Source organism: Choristoneura fumiferana, chromosome 28 (assembly GCF_025370935.1).
Source record: "Choristoneura fumiferana chromosome 28, NRCan_CFum_1, whole genome shotgun sequence".
NCBI classification, from domain to species: Eukaryota; Metazoa; Arthropoda; class Insecta; order Lepidoptera; family Tortricidae; genus Choristoneura; species Choristoneura fumiferana.
In genome coordinates this window covers 9350599-9359977 of record NC_133499.1, presented here as the reverse complement: position 1 = coordinate 9359977, position 9379 = coordinate 9350599, and positions in this window count along the sequence as shown.

Here is a 9379-nt window from a genome sequence, read left to right as displayed (position 1 = left end):
GCCGCGGACGGACAGACAGACAGACATGGCGAAACTTATAGTTTCCTTTTTAGTTTTATAGTAACCTTATGGGTTCCGTTTTTTCCATTTTGGCTACGGAACCTAAAAACGGTAGATTCGAGAGAAAATTTCTCTCGAGCCCGCTAACTTCACGCAACATGCGTGTGCGCAGGCATTGAGGATAAATGCCTCAGAAACTGCGGGGCATTCCCGCCAACGTCTCGATTGCCGTATTGAGCTAGCTACCTACGTCTGGCGCAATGAGGGCTATCGTTTTTAGGGTTCCGGCGCCAAAATGGCAAAAACGGAACCCTTATGTCTGTCTGTCTGTCCATCCGTCCCGGCTTTGCTCAGGGACTATCAATGCTAGAAGCCTGTAATTTTGTACGGATATATAAGTTAACTATGCCGACAAAATGGTACAATTAAAAATTCAAAAATATTTTTTTTTAGGGTACCTCCCTTAGACGTAAAGTGGGGGCGATTTTTTTTTCTCACACAACCCTATTGTGTGGAGTATCGTTGAATAGGTCTTTTAAAACCATTAGGGGTCTTTTTTTTTATTCGACTGGATGGCAAACGAGCAAGTGGGTCTCCTGATGGTAAGAGATCACCACCGCCCATAAACATCTGCAACACCAGGGGTATTGCAGATGCGTGCCACCTAGAGTCTAAGATGGGATACCTCAAGTGCCAGTAATTTCACCGGCTGTCTTACTCTCCACGCCGAAACACAACAGTGCAAGCACTGCTGCTTCACGGCAGGATTAGCGAGCAAGATGGTGGTAGCAATCCGGGCGGACCTTGCAGAAGGTCCTACCACCTGCAATTGCCACCTGCTATTTACTCTTAAACTACTAATAATTCTCAAGAAAGCTTAATCGTTATAGTTTTCCTTGTAAGTTTGATATACTTACTACCATCCTGATTTTTTCAAATTTTTCCACCCACCGGTTTAGATTTTAGAAGGGGGGGGAGGCCGCCCGATTTTAATGAAAATTTGCACTTCAAAGTTGAATATTTCGCAAAGAAATCCCTGAATAGAAAAATCGTCTGACTAAACCCCTAATGGTTTTAAAAGACCTATCCAACGATACCCCACACTATAGGGTTTGCATGGGAACAAAAAAAAAACCCCCACTTTACGTCTATGGGAGGTAGGTACCCTAAAAAAATTTTTTTTTGAATTTTTTACTATACTATTTTGTTGGCATAGTTTACATATATATTCGTGCAAAATTACAGCTTTCTAGCATTGATAGTCCTTGAGCAAAGCCGCGGACGGACAGACAGACAGACAGACATGGCGAAACTATAAGGCTTCCGTTTTTGCCGTTTTGGCTGATTAACAAGCCAGCGGGGCTACTACGAAATTCGGAAATAGAAGTTCGTATAGCACCGTCCCACTCACTCTCGTATTAAAGTATTTAAGCGTAGGTGGGACGGAAGATACAAGGTTCCAATTTTACTTTTGTTTTTGTTGTGTGTACGAGGAAAATGGCTAAAACATGTTAAACAGGACCGATTACATCGGAATGAGACAGGTATTTTAATACTCGGTTTTCCATTAACTATTTTCCTTGTCTATCATTAAATAATCAATAACACAGGTCACTTGACACCAATTACGTAGTTTCCGGTGAAAATATACTATCCCGTCTGATCCGTCAGCTAAATACTTGTACTGTTACTTATTCTGTGGCTACTTTGACATAATTATTACACAAAATTCAAAATTCAAATGATTTATTCAGTAAATAGGCCGCAATGGGCACTTTTACACGTCATTTTTTAAACTACCAGCGCTTTCGGAAAGACCATCACTGCCAAGAAGAATGCGCCGCAAGAAACTTGGCAGGAAGTCATTTTTTCAAAATAATATAATTACAAATAAAATACTTAATAAGCTACAGTAAGTGTACAATGAAAGGAAAAAAAATACAAAAAAAAATAATAATAATAATACAGGGATGTATGGGGTCCCTTAGTTACAATACTAAACACTAACTATATCTAAACTATATACTATTATATATTCTGTGACTATATCTACGTTCAGTGGAAGTGTAGAATGCTTCCACCGTCATAAATTTTAAAATAACACAAACACACACACGCACGCACGCACACACAAACACACATTTAGGCCAATCGTTTCTTTTTGCTAACTTGCTATGTATATTTAAATAAAAAATAGTGTTTGTTTTTGAACTCGTCGACAACTGCGGGAAGTAGCGGAGCCCCCTAACACAAGTATTGTCATACTTACCAGGGCTGCCGGCCACATTGTTACTTTATTATTATATTTATTGGTTAAGTTAAGAAAATAAACATTTTTTTTTAATAAATAAAATAAATCCAAGGGTGCCGAGCCTTTCGAGTCGGAAGAGTAAAAGTCAAAGTTTTTAAAGAGCCACAAAAAATGTTCTTGCCAACAATAAATAGTACAATTGCATAAACAAAGTTTGGAAATAATGAGCCGCAGGTTGCCGACCCCTGACCTAGTCCCATACTATATAAGTCCCAAACTAAGCAAAGCATGTATTATGGATACATTTACTTACAAAGATAAATATGTACTTACATATTAAACGTCCAAGACCCGAGAACAAACATTCTCTTCGTCTTTCCTCAATAAAACAATAACCTAATCAACAAAAAGTCGGAAACCCCCGACTTTGTCACTTCAAAGTTCAATATCTCAAAAACGGATGAACCGATTTTGATGAAACATACCTCAGAACCATTGCTAGAAAACCTTTTTTCAAATAAAAAAAACCGCATTCAAATCGGTGCACCCCTTTAAGAGCTACGGTGCCAAAGACAGACATAGCGGTCAAACTTATAAAAGCCCTCTTTTTGCGTTGGGGGTTAAAAAATGAGAAGGACGAAGCGCGTCCAAGCTCGGAATTGAGAGTGACGTCACTTGTGAACTTTAATTGGCTACCGTAAACTGCTTCAACTTTGCCCTCTGGCCCCAACTTTGCCTGATTCGATTTAGAGTCGATAACTAGCACCCTTCTAGATTTTTAAACTTTTATCCCCCCGTAATAATAATTCCCGTGTAAATAAAAGTTTAAAGAGTAGTAGTTATCGACTCTAAATTAAACTTTTATCCCCCTGTAATAATAATTCCCGTGTAAATAAAAGTTTAAAACCTATAAGAGTAGTAGTTATCGACTCTAAAATCGAATAAGGCAATGTTGGAGCCAGAGGGCAAAGTTGAAAGCAGCAAAGTTGTTGATAGTTGAAGTTTCTGGTCTCTTTTTCTGGTTTTCTGTGCAATCCATGTCTCAGTTTGTATTTTCGATATGGTTTCACGGGATACCCGTAAAAGTACAAATTTGGAGTTGAAATAAAAAATACAAAAAGACTCCAAATAACCAATCATGAAAAGTTGAAGCAGTTTACGGTAGTAGGTACCTGGGCGAACCAAAACTCTATAATAAGCGTTTACCCAGAGATAAGACCACCCTAGATCGATTTGTCATCCCGGAAAACCCCCACATACAAAATTTCATCGAAATCGTTGGAGCCTTTTCCGAGATCCCCGAAATATATATACAGGATATTCGGCATATGGACCGTCAATTTTTTTTGGGATATTGGGGGTATTTGCTATGTTTTCACCCTTGGAACCTTTGTCCTAAGGGTCACGGTTTTGGAGATATGATTTTTTAAATGTTTTTCTCAAATTTCCCGAAATCCGGCCTTTAAACGTTCGTAACTTTTTTTATTAATGTATGTAGAATTATTATTTTTTGTATTTAATACTGGTAATACATGCTTGTTCAAATAATAATAGTTTTTATTGTAACTGAGAGTCTCAAAGGGACGTACGAGAATTTTTATTCCAAAAATATAATGATTGTGTGAAAAAAATCCTACTTCGAATAGCAATTATTGAAAAACAAAACATCTGTATATATATTTACTAATTTATTAAGAAATATTAAGAAAATACAAAATATCCATAGGACTAAAACTACTATTAAATTAAAATAACTAAAACAAAAACTTTAATTAAAAAAGAGAGGTGTGCCTATATTTACTTATATATGTATAATGTTCTGATCTCAGATCATATAGAAACTTCCTGCCACCGTATTTTGAATCAAACGTGGGGCATGTCTTACAAATATTTACTCATCTTTGACCGACACTTAAGTTGATGTCAAGTTATAACATAGTAAAAGAGAAGTAAGTTCACTTACAAACAAAAGTACATCGCGCGGCTTAAATGCGTGCGCGCCGGTTGGCGCCGGTACGCACGCACCCGCCGCACGCGCACACTGATAATTTAAGGATTAAGTTTTCAGTAACCTTAGTGTAAGTTTTCGGTTACATAATACGTCTCGATCGCGTTCGCGTTAAAATCTCTGTTTATCTCTGTCTCTGTTGTGTTTGTTGTTTGTTTTGTTGTTGGTGTTTAAACACGAACAGCGCCTCTAGCGGAACGTTTGCGATGTTCATGTTTCCATACAAATTGAGATTTTAACGCGAACGCGATCGAGACGTATTTTGTGACCGAAAAAATACACTAAGGGCACTGTAGTCAAGGCTGCGCTGCCGCCGGCGCCGTACGTTTCTATTTTAGCTCGCTCGTCTTGCGCTCGCTTCGCGAGATGATCACCTTTTACGTTCGCGTGCTCGTACTTACGTATTTTTTGTATTAGGTATAGTTCTAGATGAGTAGTATATAAGTGTAGAACCATCGCTAGAAAACCTGCTTTCAATTTAAAAAACAGCATTCATAACGGTCCACCCGTTTAAGAGCTACGGTGCCACAGACAGACAGACACACACAGAGACACACAGATACGCATAGCGGTCAAACTTATAACACCCCTCTTTAAATAAATAAATAAATATATACCATGGGACACTTGACACCAATTGACCTAGTCCGAAACTAAGCAAAGCTAGTACTATGGACCCTAGGCAACGGATAAACATACTTATATAGATAAATACATATTAAACATTCAAGACCCGAGAACAAACAGTCGTATTATTCATACAAATATCTGCACCGGCCGGGATTCGAACCCGGGACCTCAAGCTTCGTAGTCAGGTTCTCTAACCAATTAGCCATCCGGTCGTCATCCGGCCGGTTTTTGCGTCGGGGTTAAAAACAGACATCGACAATCCTAAGCGTCCGCGCCGGAGTAGGCAGTTAAGTTTACATATTTCTCCTCTTTTACTATGGTTATAACTACAAGGTCAGTTAGATTGATATAAAACTAATTTTAGTTCATATTTAAATGGTTCTTCCTGCCTGGAGAAGAACTCTTAACAGATAACCTGACCAACAAAAATGTTATAAACGACTTTTGCCACTTCAAAGTTCAATATCTCAAAAACGGCTGAACCGACTTTGATGAAACATATCTAAGAACCATCGCTAGAAAACCTGCTTTCAAATAAAAAAACCGAATTCAAATCAGTCCACCCGTTTAAGAGCTACGGTGCCACAGACATACAGAAAGACACACATAGCGGTCAAACTTATAACATCCTTCTTTTTGCGTGGGGGGTTAAAAACAAACATAGGTACATTTTTTTCACATAAATATTTCATTTAATCTCTAAAAAAAAACATGGAAAAGAAAAGAGTAAATATAAATTAAAAAATAAAATAAAACTAACCTTAACTTAAAATACCTAAATTAACAAAACAAAAGGCTATAAAACTCAAAACTAAAACAAACTTTGAGTATTTAGATCAGGGTTTCTCAAGATTGGTTTTGGAGTATTTTTTATTTCAACTCCAAATTTGTTACTTATTTGTTTGTTATTAATTGTTGTTTGTTTCAGTTGTATTTTCGTTGGCAAGACGATTCTTAGATTCTTACCTATATTTGCTACCTATTTTTGAAATAAATAATATACATTAATATTATCATGATGATTGAAATAAAAATAAACTTAGTTCTCCAACAGCCAGTTTCATTACTTTCTTTGGTGGGGGTGGGGGGGGGGGAGGTAGGGGTTCGCTGTCGTCTAGAAACTTTAACAGGGGTACGTGGAGCCACAAGTTTGAGAAACCCTGATTTAGATAAATACTTTTTATTTGGGTAACAGTATATATTTACCTAAATGAAATGTAAATATTCACCTATTTAAATTTTTGCGAGCAGGCTCGTCACCGGTTCAGGTCGTTATAATCAAACCGGTACTTATCCAAACTGGTTTCTGTGTTGCTATAAAGCAAACACGGTTTTATTGTTTACAACGGAAGGTGCTTTATTCTATGACATTGTAATTTAATGGTCAAGAATCGGGTATTATTACAAGCTACGACACGATTTGTAAATTCGTATTCTAGGATGTTCCATCATCCCATCATCATCCCGCCTATATACGTCCACAGCGTGGGCGTGGGCACAGGCCTCCTCTCAGAACAAGAGGGCTTGGGCCATAGTTCCCACGCGGGCCCAGTGCGGATTGGGAACTTCACACACACCATTGAATTGCCTCGCAGGTTTGTGAAGGTTTCCTCACGATGTTTTCTTCACCGCAAAGCTCGTGGTAAATTTCAAATGTAATTCCGCACATGAATTTGGAAAAACTCGAGGTGCGAGCCGGGGTTTGAACCCACGACCTCAGCTTGAGAGGCGATAGGTCAAACCACTATGCCACCACGGCTTTTTTGCCACCACGACTTTTTTATTTCATGATGATGTTCCATATATATTATATTTATTATCGATAGTAGATTTATAATGTAGCTCACTCCTGTAGATAGATTTTTAATTCACTTCCAGTTTTTTTGTAAAAATAAATTGAAACTTTATTTCGGCAAACCACGCGCTTGGTGAGATTAATAAGTGTATAGTACTTTTTCGGATAGGATGTGTACGGTGACACATGTCATTAAGCAATTAAAGGGTTCGAATCGATTTAATTGCGATTCTCGATTAAATATGCTAATGGTGTGTAATCGATTTATTAGTGATAGTTTATATTTTTAATTAGTTTTTGCCGGCGGCTTCACCCGCATCGCAAGTGTTTTTACCCGACTGCCCGAAGGAGGGTTATGTTTTTCGAGCGTATGTATGTATGTGGGTATGTATGCCCATTTCTTTGGTCCTCGCTGCAGCCTAAACGGCTAGACGGATTTTGGCATATGAGGTATCATTGGATTCGTCATAACTGTCGGAGTGACATAGGCTACATAATATTTCAATATGGCGTCTGCGAAAAAAAATATGGCGGAGGAATGAAAAAATATATTTTGTATTGTAACAATATGGGTATCGAATGAAAGCTAATAATTAGCCCATTCTGAATATATATACATGATAATATATATATGATTTATAATACTTTTAATCTACCGTTTTCACATAAATATCAAAAAAGTATAAAATAAAAAATATAAAATTAAAAAAATAAAAAACCCGACTGCCTTAAAAACTAAAAGGAAGAAATAAGTCTAGTGGTCTAGAACTCTATCAAGAAGCTCATTTAAGGTTCAACAGTCGGGACCCATTTCAAATCGTAACCGCTCATAAAATCTTCGTAATGTCTTTCGCTTGTCTATCGGGATCTCACAAACCATGCGGTCTTCTTTGGCACTACATCAAAACCAAGAACGGTAAAAAAATTAACAAAAACCGTAATTACAAAGTTGAATAACAAAGTAACAGTTCAAAACATCAAACAATACGAAACGCTCAAAATAAAGACGCATTCAAGGCCCTTCGCTCTCGCTCGCACTAATGAGGGCTATCGTTTTTTGTCTCACTAGATGGCGCACTGTTGCGTGAGGTTTTAAAGTATGGCTTTCAAAGTCTGTTATTACAGGCGTGAAAACAAAGTTTAGATTAAAATCATATTAAAACACCTTAAAACCGTACCATAAAAATATCCAGCCACCACAGTGTTGCTTAGTCCCGTTTTGTTCGGAAAAAAAGGGAGGACAAAAGTTTCCGAAAGACAAAACTGTCTCAAAACACAGACATTCATTGCCCCGTAACGCATAATTGCCATAATTAATTTCAGGTAATGCAAAATATTCACAAAAATTTTCTAATTATAAATAAACCCGCGTAGCTCACCCAAAAACTATGAGATTTGACATTTCGGAGACCTCACGCTACACTAGCGACAGCGACTCTAGCGGCGAATTCATTCGCGATAGCCCTCATTGACAGATGATGCGAGTCAAACGATTTGACAAGATTGTGGAATCGATTCGGTCGATAAGCAAAGTCAAGCTCTATTGAAATAGAGTTCCGTTTTACGCGATGAAAGTTGACGATTTTTTAGTTTCAAAACATAATAATATATTTTTATGTGATTTTTGTTTATTATTACGAAATTGAAAATACAAACTGAAATAAAGATGCACAGAAAAACCAGAAAAATAAGACCAGCACTGGGAGGGAATCGAACCCAGGTCCTCGGCATTCCGTGCCACGTGCTATACCGCTACACCACTTCTGGACAACGGTACAGACACGAATTTCCCCTATGCACCACATATACCCCCCATATTTCCCCTATGTACCGTTGTCCAGCAGTGCTGTAGCGGTATAGCACGTGGCACGGAATGCCAAGGACCTGGGTTCGATTCCCAGTGCTGGTCTTATTTTTCTGGTTTTTCTGTGCATGTATATTTTAGTTTGTATTTCCAATTTAGATTTTACGGGATGACCGTAAAAGTAAAAATTTGTAATTGAAATAAAAAATACAGAAAGATTAAAAAAAAACAATCTTATTATTACAAAATCTTTTAAGCTAGAGATTTTTTTGTTCTTTCGAAATTCAAGTATATTTCCTTCCATATCCGAAAAGTATAGTTTGAAATCCGAGTGCGCCTTGTTGTATAAAGTTCGTATGCCCAGTTGGGCTTGTACTTTGACAGAGGGGAACGCGGCGAATGGCTACTCCCTTCCGTTCCGTAGGAAGCCAGCGTTGCTCTAAGCGTCAGACCGAGTCGTGATCGTGTCGTGTCCGTGGCCAGTAAAAGCGGTTCCCTTGAACTTGTACTCCGCGCGGCGATGCGCGAACCGGTGTCGCCAAGTATGCGCACGCGCAGCGCGTGCACCAGTGACGAAAGGAAGATAATAATATACAATATAATATAATATACCATGATTTTAATAGTTTGATTGTTTTATTTGTGAAGTGATGTAACTATAAGTTGTAAACGAACAATGAGGGTTACGGTTGGCTCATTTGGTTGTTTAACCAATCACGAGCAAACGTCAAACGGACCTCACGCACGATACTAACGCCATCTAGCGATATTTCGGAAAAGTCAAATTGAATACACCAGCTGTTATAAAATATATTGTAAGAATTATAAAGATGTCTGAGAAATAAATGAAAGTCGTTCAATTGAAAAAAAAAACAGGAACAGTAAATAACA